Source organism: Pituophis catenifer, unplaced genomic scaffold (assembly GCF_029215685.1).
Source record: "Pituophis catenifer annectens isolate HBS135680 unplaced genomic scaffold, rPitCat1.0.hap2 SCAF_2, whole genome shotgun sequence".
Taxonomy (NCBI): domain Eukaryota; kingdom Metazoa; phylum Chordata; class Lepidosauria; order Squamata; family Colubridae; genus Pituophis; species Pituophis catenifer.
In genome coordinates this window covers 127,274,973-127,288,977 of record NW_027256882.1, presented here as the reverse complement: position 1 = coordinate 127,288,977, position 14,005 = coordinate 127,274,973, and positions in this window count along the sequence as shown.

Below are 14,005 nucleotides of genomic sequence, written 5' to 3'. Positions count from 1 at the left end.
CAGAGTAAAATTGAGCTCCAATGTTGCTGAGAAGATTGCATGTTTGTTTCTTCTATTCTTTAATAAAGCATTTATAGCCTAACAAATGCCATACAACTAAAATCACTTTTCTTTTCTATTCCTAGGGCAGTTAGCTGTCCTGAACTTCTCTAGAGAGATCTATACAAATTGTCTCAGCCTAAGATGACAAGCCACCTTCATGATTGTACAGAACTTGGTGAGACCCACTCATTTGTATAAGGAGGAAAGGGGACCTATCTTGATGTTGTCTTTGCTTTCTCTTTAAATGAGATCATGGTCTCTTTTAAGCAGGACATCAGGATGACCTTTCATAAATCTTGAAGTGCAGGTTGAGTGATCAGTGAATGATGATTTTACCATTAGGTCAAATGGTATCTTTACTATCTGAAGACAAACCTATTGTTATCTGAACTGAATAGTCTCCCTTTTTACTGTTCCTAGTTAGAAATTTTGTGCAAGCACCAAAATGGTTTTGTCTTTTTTCTTGTAATTAAAGTGACATTATACAAACTAGGACTGATATGCGAAAATGTAGTAGTTTCTGTATATATCTCTGGGTAGTCCATTTAGATTAAAATTTCAGTTCAGTATCCAAGAAACTAGAAAGAATCCAGCCATATTAATTAGAGTTGTACAAAAATTGATTTGAAATTTAGATATGAAGTTGATTAAATAGAATCACCACATTTAATCAAATTGCCAAATTGATTCACTGTGTTGAATTTAATTAGGTGCCTTTGAATAAATTGAAATTTTAAAAACAAAATTATGGACTTCTGTATATATGGGAGTGCAAATGGCACACACACACACACACACACACACACACACAATTTTATCAAATTGAACAGACCCTAATCGAGTTAGACATTTGATTCAAATAGACTTAGTCTTCAAAATGAATCACAAATTTGAATTTAATGTTTGCTGATTTGAACACCTATATTATTCATAGGACACTTAATAATAGCACACTTAATCTTTGGACAAATTTATCTCTTAGTAAATCTAACCAAAGGTGAATGTTGAGTTTGACTCTACTATTATTTGTGAATAATCCTAGGTTAGAAACGGATAAAAGATTCACTGGGATTTATCGATTGATCTCTAGGGGATCCACAATAAAGTAGACCAATAATGTTTTTTTTTAAATTTACAATTACTTCACCACAGCAATAATAAAAGTTCTCTTCCTTAAGTGGTATTTTTCCCCCTCCTTTATTCTAATAGGGAAAGTCTGTGAAATTAGAGCTGGGTAAAGAAATAAATTTGTGGTCAGAAATAAGCCTTTTTAAATGCTAGTAATAGTCCATTTGGCTGTCCATTATTGTATTTTGTTAAAAAAACAAAGCAAACCCTATAAAGGCTGGTACTTGCCTGTTCTTGTTTTAGGGGTTTGTAATATTCAGCCTATTAATACCATCTTTTCCTATTTTTCTCGTGAGGAAAACAGTAGGACTATTTGCTGTAAGGTTGATGGACCATCTTCATCTTGAATAGCCAGCTTGCATCCTAACTGACTATTATCAGAATTGTGAATCATTAGAAACTGGGACTCACTTGTCTGCCAGGGCCTGTTCTCACCCAGTCTTAGTAGAAACAAGAAATAGACTCCTTGTCATGAAAAACCCCTCTTTATTTACCTCTTGTGAATTGCATTCACCTACCGAAAAGTCCAGGCAATAGTTGTTCAAGGAGTTAACTGCAGTACAGACCTTATCACTTCCTTGCGATAATTGCAAGGCCATGGCAAGCAGTCTTTGTGGCATGAAACACAATGAGCAAAATCTTCAGAAATATGAACTGTTGCCCCTACAACAACCACTCCCCTTTCCTTCTATTGATTCCCCAGCCAGGGAGGCACCATTCAGTGCCCATGTGTGTTTTGCTGACTCCTTGTCCTCCATTGCTCACCTCTTCTAACTGCTCTGCGCATATGTGCATCTGGAACAGGCCCCAACTGTTCCTCCTCCTCACTCATATCAGCCTCCAATGGCAGCTGCCTCTCCGGTGGCTGGGAAATGTCGGACAGCCCCAGCTCCTTCTCTGCATCTGACACAGAGCATCCACCAGAATCTTCCCAAGACTCCAGCCCTGGCCCAAGTCTCTCCCCAACCTCTTCATCAGCCGAGTCTGCTGCCATCTCTGCTGGCAGCTGGTGGGCCACAACAGGACCTCAGAGCCAGGATCCAAGAAGCAGGGGAAATTTCCCCACTCTTAGAATCCAGCACCCTGGCAAAATATGTGCCTCATGAGCAAGTGGACAGATGCTGACTCTACAAGCAAGCCCAGTACCTCATTACTGGCAACCACTGAGCAGGGAAGCCTCATCTATGCACAGTCAATGGGGAGAGGATTTAAACTGCTCAGGACTGCTTTCCATTGCTAGAAAGAATTTTGGCATATGGCTTTGTGCATCATGGATTCCTGTTCTTGACTCCTGTTTGGTTTTGATGTTTCCTGGCCAAGTCTCTTGGTAGTCCCAAAAGTGCTTTTTTAAGGAGGCAACTGGACTTTCTTTTTTTTCCCCCTTGAAGATGTTTTGCTTTTCATCCAAGAAGTGTCTTCAGCTCTGACAGAATAGTGGAGAATGGAAGGATTTATACTCCTTGCAGACAGCCGGTCATTTGCAGGGTCATTGAAGTACTTGGAGGTTTATCTGTGTCCTCAGCAGAGGTAGTATTCAGCAGGTTTTGACCAGTTCTGGAGAACTGGTAGCAGAAATTTTGAATAGTTCAGAGAACTGGTAATACCGCCTTGACTGGCCCCACCCCCATCTATTCTCTGCCTCCTGAGTCCCAGCTGATAAGAGGAAATGGGGATTTTGCAGTAACTTTCCCCTGGAGTGGGGAGGGAATGGAGATTTTACAGTATCCTTCCCCTGCCATGCCCACCAAGCTACACCCACCAAACCACACCACACCTACCAAGCCATGCCCACAGAACTGGTAGTAAAAAAATTTGAGTCCCACTACTGGTCCTTAGGGTCACCTGAGTAGTGCTCCTGGTTCCTGTAGTCTGCAATTTTTTTCTCTGGAAATCCATTCCTATTCCCACACCATTCAAAAGGTGTTCATCCCAAATTGTATAGCTAAAAGTTTGTGCTTTTTTCAGGAGGCAACTGGACTTTCTACTCAGATGACCCTGAGGACACAGATAAACTTCCAAGTGCTTCAACAGCCCTCTAAATGGATGCAAATGACCAGCAGTCTGCAAGGAATATAAAGCCTTCTATTTCCCACTATCCTGTCAGAGCTGAAGAAGCTTCTTAGATGAGAAGTAAAATGTCTTCAAAGAAAAAAACAAGGAAGTCCAGTTGCCTCCTGAAAAAAGCACCTTTGGGACAACCATGACCTGGAAGACTGAGAATCTCTATAGATTTTAAATCTCTTAGTACTTTTCAAGATATTATGTGATATTGGTTTATGGACTCTCTAATCAGATTTTGTCTTTTTCTCATTCTAGACAAATGGCTGTCCAGTCTTTTCTTGAAAACATCCAGTAATGGAACCCCACAACTTTGAAAAGTAAGACATTCCATTGATTAATTGTTCTCACTGTCAGGAAATTTCTCCTTGACAATTTGTCCTAGACTGGATCTCTCTTTAATGATCTTCTACCCATCACTACTTGTCCTGCCCTCAGGTGCTTTGGAGAATAAGTCGAACTCTTCTTCTCTGAAACAGCCCCTTAGTATTAGAAGACTGCTTAGTATTAGAAGACTGCTATCAGTTCTTCTCTTCGTTAAACTATACACGTCTAGATCCTTCAATCATATGGTTTACCCTCCAGACCCCTTATCATCTTTGTTACTCTTCTTTTCACTCTTTCTAGGGTCTCAACATCTTTTTAAATAAACTTAAATGTCTAATTACATCTTCCATATAGTGTCTTCTTAGTTCCTATTAGTATATACAGTATTTACAGAGGGGCATGTTGATCTCTATAGCAGTGACTCAATAAATCAATGAAGCAAAATTTCATAGCATGCTGAAGAACAGCCCATTTCTTGGCTCATGTTTTGTGCGCCCCCATGACAAAAACAATTTCCTGAAATCAGACCTGTAGTAGCTATTTCCTTTTAAAACTTTACTTTTATTTTTACTGCAACCTTGCTAAATGCTTACAATGTTGGATTCCTTCCAGCTTAGTGTCAGGTTTCTTGCCTCTCCAATAAATAACAATGAACCATTTCTCAAGATCTGCATAAAGTCGAAAAGCCTAATAAGTTACAGACTCAATTAGCAATAAAAGCACCTGTTAACCATCCCTACTAACCACCTTTTCCGACCTGGCACAAAATCTTAAAGAGGACTTACTCCCTGGACTTGGAGTTTTTGTCAATTCAGCAGTTGCAAATTACATTATGGGAAGCCCAAAATGAAAATGTGAAAAGTTGAACAAACAGCCATTGTAGACATTGATGGTATAAGTCGATGTTGTGTTCTCACATCTGGAAACCACTCTGCTCCTTAACAAAATATATCCAACACTGCCGATGGTGGCCTACCCAAGTTATGAAGCTTTTTATTATTTCTTCCATTCTAAAACAGAACAGAACTGTTCCTTTTTATTTCAGAAGAATCAAAGATCCCCACGACTGAAAATGAAGTACTAGAATAAGTAGATTGTTTCTCAAGTGCTAAGTTATCTTAGGGGTTGGCCAAGAGCTATTGGAAGACGATTTAATTCAAAGATTTACTGACTACCATTCTTAGTCTTTTGTTTACATTGGGCTCTTGGGAAACCCAATAGGATTTTTTTTAATGCCTTCTATAATATATGAGATAAATCCCATGTTAATACATCTGGGTATTTTGGGGGGGGGAATGGGAGGTGTGTACAACGCACTCTTGGTTGCACAGTTACTTTTTTGTTCAATGAATAGGGCATTTTGTTATTTGTACAGGAGGCCACTGAAGAGTTTAAAGTGGAGAGAACTGATCAGTCAAGATGGAACTTTGAATGAATAATAGGTCAAGACTCCTATCTTCTCCATATCTTTGATTAGTTTGTTTGGAGTGTTCCCCCCACCTCCATACTACCCTTATGTCTTGTCTTGACCATAGCATATTTCAGTCCTTTCTTGTGTCACTTTTAAACAAGAAACAAGAAAAGGACAGTTTCTGACCCTCTAAATCATGGGTGTCAAACTCGATCACTTCACATGACGTATCGGGACATATCGTAACATTTTTTGCCTTTGTGGAACTGGGGTGGGTGTAGTCTGCATGTGACGCATGCGGCCTATGGGCTGCCAGTTTGACACCCCTGCTCTAAATATTGGATTAAAATCACATAGTCTCTTTACATTGGCAACACCTAGGATCTGATTAAACATCTGAGAGCTCAACAGGGAACCCCACCACTCTATATACACTGCTTTTTCTGTATAAACTTTTTGCTCCAATCTTTGTGGTCCATTGAGGCCAATGGCCTGGTAAATGGGAATGCATGCGGAAATCTCAAATGGTGAAAGAACTCGTGGGATTATACTTAAACAAGTCAATTTCACTGCCTTGAATGAAAACTGTCAGTCCATCTAATCATTTCAAATGCTGAACTATACTTTGAATTGATCTCTCTCTCTCTGTGCATGAAGGGTACTAAAAATTCACAATATAAATAGCCTCAGTTCTTCCATCAAATATTGTCCTACTGACATGTGAACTGCACCTCAATATCAATCCAACTTGCCTTGGGTGGTGACAGACCCCATGGCTTAACCCCATATGCTTAGACCATGAAAGTGTTGCCCCACTTTGCACACACCCGATTGTAGTATTTTGCTATAATTCACTCTCTGATCTTAGGTAGGTTTTAGGGGTATTGTTAGAAAAGTGAACCAGTTCAGATTTTAGAACTAACCAGAAAAAGAAGGCCAAGAAAAAAATGAACTCCATGCAAAAGCAAAAAATGCACTAACTAGCATCATTTTTGGTATTACTAAAGTTCATTGTGATACTTCTCTGCTTTTGGCACTTTTCTTCAAGAGGAACATCAGTGAACAAGGAAAAGCAGATCCCACAGAGGAAGGATAGTACTTAAAGAGCACCTAATGCTGCTGTCTATGTTCAAAATCTCAAAGACAATTCAAAGCCAACGAAGCATCAAATTTGGCTGGGTAAATTTGAAGTATGTATACAATATCAGATTTTTTTCTTTTGAAGAATGTTCAACGTTGTAATGCATGTAATGTGAACTATTGTTTTTATGCAAGGAAACACAACAGTGACAGCAACACTTTAGTAATTTACAAAGCTATCAAGGAATTTGTGCTTGACTAACAATGTTAAGGCAGCATCTGATATCAACTTCTGAGAGGACTGCTAAAGAAAAATGAATGACCTACACTGCATAGGCTAATCAGCTGGCACAGGATTCAAATACGGTCCTTTTGAACGTAGCAAATCAAAATAAGACACAAGAGAAGTATTTGAATTTGATAAGCATTTGCTTCGTTCTCTCCTTGAAATAAACATTTGCATCCAGCGGGAGGTTTAATGAATCACTTTGAAAATGGTAACTGAATTGCATTCTTCTCTACTTGAGATCATCTTGCTTTAATTATCTCCATTTGATGTTCAGAAGCCTCTGTGAAATGAAATGTATTTGTCAATGTAGGGGTAAAAATGGGCTTCTCCATCAAATGCTCTAGATTGATAAGGAGCTGCAAAGAGAGAAAACGATTGTACCACAAACGGAATGCCATTTCTCCCCATCCCCCTCTTAGCTGCTTTAACACTGAAACATGTTTCATGTGATAGAAAAAAGCACGGCTGCAAAAGAAAGCAGGACTCCAACCACACAGTTTATTGCCTGAGCAGGTTCCCACCAAATACTCATACTCATCTGAGAATTTAAAGAATTTAAGAGGAATAAATGCTGTCTTGGAGACTGCAAATCCTTGAGAGGCAGTATCTGCATGTGCTAGAAATACTGTACTATATTCTAAGGAGTATTCCTTAGAAAAATGGCAACAAACATACTGTAACAATGTTCTGCAATGTATGAAGATGTATTATTTACGAGACCACCTTCTGCCTCCGATAACCTCCCACCGGCCAACACGCTCCCACAGAGAGGGTCTCCTCAGGGTGCCGTCTGTCAGGCAATGTCGGCTGGCGACCCCCCGGGGAAGAGCCTTCTCTGTGGGGGCACCCGCCCTCTGGAATGAGCTGCCCCCAGGGATACGATTAATCCCGGACCTCCGGACCTTCCGCCGGGCCCTGAAGACTTTTTTATTTCAGCAAGCCGGGCTGGGTTAAAAAAAAAAAAAAAAAATTTAATTGGTGAATTTTATGGGTAACGGGGTTTTAAATTGGAGAAGCCTAAGATGATTTAATTTTGTTTTAATGTATTTTAATATTTGTATTGTGTGTTTTTAATTTTGGCTGTTCACCGCCCCGAGTCCTTCGGGAGAGGGGGCGGTATAAAAATTTAATAAATAAATAAATAAATAAATAAATTTACATGGCTGTTCCTGCAGAAAGAATTTGGAGCGGTGATTAAATTCTTCCTTTTAAAGGAGAATAACAGCCTTGCTAAAATGCGTTGCCTGTGCAATTCTTTTTTTTTTTTAAGAAGAAGAAGAAGGTATTTTTAGGAAATGCTTTGATAACGTCTTTCATATGTTCAAGAAGGAGTGTGGTCAGAAATACTTTCCTTACATGGCAAGGAATTGATCAGAAAGAATAGGAGACAGTTCTGCTTGCCTTGTAGTAGAATGGTAAAGCTAGCCATCTACAAGCTAGCAAGTGCCGGAGGACCAATTCTCTCACCAATTTCTTTCTCAGAAACATCTAGCTTGGGATGATGAGTTGTGAGCTAATATCAAGTGCAAATGTTTATAGCATTCCATGTACAATATTGTCAGTTAAATACATCAAGTAACTGATCAGTAGAGTTTGGGTTGAGCGGAGATAGAGCTGCTGGAAAGGAGCCAACGGGCCTGGCTTTAATTCCCAGGTCGTCCATATTATTTCACACCAAAAACCTTTGGAGTTTAATAACATGGGATATTCTATCATAGAAAGCCATTCACATGACTCCAAATTTGTTGTAGTTAGAAATCCTAGAAATAATAGAATTGAAAGGGATCCTGGAGGTCTTCTAGAGCACCACCCCTTGTCAGGCAGGAAACCCTATAAATTTTGGACAAAATGGTTATCCAGTCTCTTCTTAAAAACCTCCAATGTTGGAGCACCCAGTGATTCCATTTGCATAGTGACGCATTTAAGGTAACCCAACAAGGTTATCTAAACATCTCTGAGCAATTATGGTGTGGCTACTTTTGAAACTGTTTAGAGAAATATCACTAAGTCTACTATATGAGCCAGAGTTGGGACCTTTTGGGACCTGGGAAGGAGAGAGTTCAGTATGATGAAACTCCTTGTCATGGCATTATGACACAAGTTTCTGAAGGGACCACCTCACCCTTTTTATGAAACCAGCAAGAACTTGCAGATGCTGATAGAGATGAATTATGTTACAATATTCAAGACAATGTGAAGTATTTTCCTCAGTAAAATGGAAGAGGTGTCCAACAACCCAGGAAGAAATAGCATTACTGTTAACTGAGAGGATGGGGTCAAAGATATAAGATAGCATCATGTTTAAAACAACCCAAAACATCTGTTCACATGATACATGGAACCACAAAGTAGCCCATCCACAATAAACACATGTGGTGAGCAGATCCAGGCTTGGTGACCAGTTGCACAAACAACAACCCCACACCTACCAAGAAAGTAGTCCCATTGAAATCAGCGAAGTTTGATCTGTGTAAAAGGGAAGACAAGATGATTGAAGTTGCAGTGTACTGGAATCCAAGGAATAAGACACCAGTCTCTCCAGAACTCAGTTGAAATCCATTTGTCTCATTTTGCCCAGAGTCACCTTGTAGGAGAGATGGGCAGCATACAAATGTAACAAACAAACAAACAAACAAATAAATAAACAAGTAAGTAAGTAAATAAATACTGGCAATATTGCCAAACATATATTGTATGCTGAAAACATACATTGTTAAATAGTATAGTAATTTTGCCATGCAAACACTACGTCCAAATCTGATTAAAATTTGAATTTAGGATTCCATGGTTTAGTTTTAAGAACTATATAGCACATATGATCGAAGAGAGACAGCTATAAAAAATGGAAGTAGAATGCAGATGAGGGTTTCCAAAGCACAAATTAACCACTGAATGAGGTTTCTTTTTTTAAAAAAGAAACACTCCAACTTACTTTGGTTTTAATACTGGCTTATGAATACAACAGCCATAATAGGGTGTCTTTCTGCTGCTATGTTCATTTCTAAGTTGAAACTGCTGAAATGCTTTAAGTCAGCTTACTTGTTAGTTAGTTATCCTCCATCACTTCATCATTTCTATCAACATCTTTGGATAGCTTTAATACGGCAAAACAAAAACAAAACAAAAGGCCAGAATATACTAAGAAGGAATGCTGTAGTCATCTCACTGAATACAAGACCTATAGTGTTCATTCAATCCAAAAGATATTAACCAGTGATTGATCATCTAATATGTTTTTTTTTAAGTGGATGAAAAGGTTGCTTGATCCCAAAAGAAAAGACAGATAAACATTTGCTTCTCTTCTCTATATTTACCACTGGGTGTCAGTAAAGGAACACATTTACTTTATAACTCTTTGACCACGGAATTAGTAACATTCCCACCACTGTAAAAATGTCTTCAGGCAGCACAAAAAGCTGCAGATCCTCTGCTTAATGGTGCCAATGCTCTGGGAGAGGGAGGCAATAAGCATAAGACTTAGTGGTTTTTACAGTAGCTTCCTTTCTTACTTTGCCAGGAAAAATAAAATCAAAGCGTCTCCAATGGGATCAGAAGTATGGGCTGGAATAGCAAACTTTCACATAAAAGTGAGGTATATGCATTTTGTTTTCTTCTGCATTTCTTTTATGCATTGCCACAGCTGCACTAGCCATCCAAAATCAATTAGATGGGGACGGGGTATGGGAAATAAAAGACTGGATGCAAATTTTCAAAATCCCTAAATGTCAGACCCTTTTATGGAAGACTGAGTCTCTGTTTATGGTCAAGGACCTGACTGATTTGGTACAGTTGGTGTTGTGACCTAGGCTTACTGAGTCATTACAAGACACAATTAGTCCCAAACAAACCTATTTTTATTGTAACAGCTGAGAATTACATTCATTCCCAGCTGAGTCCCAATTAGTTGCAAAACAAGTCCTTCGGAAGAAGTCCTTCAGGATAATTACTAACCTTTATCTTCTTTGACACCCTACTAAAGGCCTTACTTGGCAAAGCCCCATAAAGTTCAGAAACAAACAAGAGATGCTGACTGGAAACAGAGTTAGCAATGTTGCTTTCCTGCAAAAAGGCCCAAGTGCCTTTGTTTCTCTTTTAAGCCTTATTTGTTCGTTTGTTTTGTTTTTATTAGATTTATATACTGCCCTACTCCCGAAGGACTCAGGGCGGTGAACAGGCACAAAATAAAATACATAAATACAAAATTTAAAAGCAGAAATAAAACCAGATTAAACAATTTAGCTCGAGACAAATTTAAAACATCCCAATAATTTAAAAACAAATTTAAAATTTTCAATTTAAAAGAAAAGGGGAAAAAGGTTAGGCCAGGCCAGCTTGCTGGAATAGGAAGGTCTTAAGAGCGCGGTGGAAAGTGCGCAGATCCAGGATCCTCCGTATCTCCGGTGTGAGCTCGTTCCAGATAGAGGGTGCCCCCACAGAGAAGGCCCTCCCCCTGGGGGCCGCCAGTCGACACTGTTTGGCCGACGGCACCCGGAGGAGCCCCTCTCTATGAGAGCGTACCGGCCAGTGGGAAGCTATTTGTGGTAGTAGGCGGTCCTGTAAGTAGCCAGGTCCTAAGCCATGGAACGCTCTAAAGGTGGTAACCAAAACCTTGACCAATCATGGGAGGGACCAATCATCTCCTGGCCTTACTCCCGAGTTGTCCCTTTTGCTTTAGCTGCTCTTGTCTTCTGGCAGCTCTGCGCATGCATGCACTAGGAACAGGCTCCTCCTGTTCCTCTGCCTCTCTGCTGTCCGACTCTGGGGACTCCGGAGTCCGTGCATCACTCCCAAATGGCCCTGGCCCCATCTCTGCCTCCAACGCAGAGCCCTTGTCCAGATCTTCCCCAGACTTCAGGACTGGCCCATGTTCCTCCCCAGCCTCCCACTGCCAGCTCTGCAGGCTGCTGGCAGACCACAACAGTTGACTTTAAATGAGTGATGTTGTATTAGCTTAGGGTGCAGTGGTAAAGTTTTCCATGGGGCTTTTTATCTATGAATGAGAGGAACAGCAAGGACAACACATGAGGTGAGGATACTGCATAAGTTGGTTGGAAGAGGAGGAACATATATCATTTCAAATCTAATTCCAGTGACTCAGCTGAAAAGAAAAGGGACTGACAAGGCCACATGTTAAAAAAGAATGTCACTTTGTATGGGTGCAGCCATCATCTTCATATTTTGGTTTTCTCCTGCTCTCCAGATGGCTTTGAAGAATTAAAAAAAAAAGAAGAGCAAGAAAAGGAGAGAGAGAAAACCCTGCATAAAGGCTTCATGAGGGTATCCATCTAACAAAGTACATTTAGTGTAATTCTTACTGAATTTCAAATGAACAAGCAAACAACCCCCCATGAGCCCAAACAATCAATTCAACATATATAGCAAAACGTAAGAGACTAGAAACCTAAATGTGAAAATCTGAAGACATAAATTGAAAATCTGAATGGCAAACCATAAAATCTGAAGGCATACATTGAAACTCCTGATTTACCATGCTAATTCTAGTATGCTGGCTGCAATGTTGTATGCTTAACATTCTCTCCAGTAGGTCTTAAAATGCTTACATTTAGCTGAGTTAGTAACTTCAGGCTACAAGCTTGGGTTCACTTCTGTGAGAGCAAGAACCATCGATCTCGAATTTAATTCTGAATTAAATATATATTTCTAACGACTCTCTCAAACAGAATTTATCTCTCTATAATTTCAGAAGTGAACTACTTTGTTTTATTCTTAGCATCTCTGGAGTCAGTTTTAATGTCTTATGAAACTTGTCAGTAATACTTCTTGAGCGAAACATGACAAAAGAACAGATCCACTAAAAGTTTGACCTCTTACAAATTCATTTCTTTTCCAATAAAGGAGGATATTAGCTCAGGGTTGACACAAAGGGTCCTTGATGCTCTCTGAGCTTGATTGTTTCCTCGCAGATGTTTCATTACCTAAACTAGGTAACATCATCAGTGCTAATCTCAAAGATCACCAGGCTCAAAAAGCATCAAGGACCCTCATTTCTTTTCCTCCATTGTTAGATCTAGTAGCCTGAAAATTGGAAGTTAGTTATCGGATGTGATAGGTATGTTTCTGGATAGAACTGGATAGAATTTAATTCCCTCAACATAAGGTCTTGCCATTTCTCTTGCTTGTATAAGATAGACAAGACAGCACCATCTAGCCTGAAAGACCTTCTCTTCAGCCAGGGATAGAACCTGCTCCCAAGACCACTGAATAGCATAGCAAATGTAACTCTGATAGAAAAAAAATATTCATAGCTCAGAGGTGAAATGAGGGTCCTTGGTGCTCTCTGAGCTTGATTGTTTTGTTGTAAAGATTCCATTACCAAACTAGGTAACATCATATCTAATCTCATAATGAAATATCTGCAAGAAAACAACCCAAGCTCACAGGGCACCAAGGATATCACAAACATAATTCTCATTGTTGCTGTGTCCTTACATATTGCCATGTCTAGATCTAGGCAAGTACTAAAAGGGGTGTTTATAGATGGTTTCATACAGGGGTGAAATCTAGCAGGTTCTGACAGGTTCTGGAGAACCAGTAGTGGAAATTTTGAGTAGTTCAGAGAACCGGCAAATGCCACCTCTGGCTGGCCCCAGAGTGGGGTGGGAATGGAGAGTTTGCAATGTTCTTCCCCCTGGAGTGGGGAGGGAATGGAGATTTTGCAGTATCCTCCCCCCACCACACCCACCAAGCCACCTCCACCAAACCACACCATGCCCACCAAGCCACCCCCACAGAACTGGTAGTAAAAAAATTGGATTTCACCACTGGTTTCATAGGATTATCCTGTTGGCATTAACATACTGAGCTCAGTTGGAACATACTGCCATAGGATCCAGCCTATCATTAATCATATTATTTAGTGTTTTATTATTATTTGTATCAAAGTGGTGATTTTATTGAATTATTTTGTTTTGATCTTCTTTTATGAGTGTAAACTGACATAAATTATTTAATGTTGGCAATATATAAATGGAATATATGAAATAAATATTTGTAGATCAGGAAGTACTAAGTTTTGAAATTGGATATACCGGTAGGTACATACTCAAAAAGGTTTAATAGAAACCAGATCCACCCCAATATAATTTTCTTTTAAAAATTAATATTTCTTTCAAAATGCTATGCTTCCTATAAAAATAGGAAGGTTTTTAAAAAATAATTACTATCATTAAATCAGTCATATTTATATTATTTGTTGTTATTGTTAGTTGTGAAGACATGTCCGACCGATCTCGACCCCATGGACAATGTTCCTCCAGGCCTTCCTGTCCTCTACTATCCTCTGGAGTCCATTTAAGCTCATGCCTACTGCTTCAGTGACTCCATCCAGCCACCTCATTCTCTGTCATCACCTTCTTCTTTTGCTCTCAATCTTTCCCAGCATTAGGCTCTTCTCCAGTGAGTCCTTCCTTCTCATTAGGTGGCCAAAGTATTTGAGTTTCATCTTCAGAATCTGGCCTTCTAAAGAGCAGTCAGGGTTTATCGCCTCTAGGACTGACCGGTTTGATCGCCTTGCAGCCAAAGGGACTTGCAAGAGTCTTCTCCAGCACCAGAGTTCAAAGGCCTCAGTTCTTTGGCGCTCAGCCTTTCTTATGGTGTGACACAATCTGACCTTTTTTGCAGATGAGAGAGAAAAATATGTTAGGTCTAAA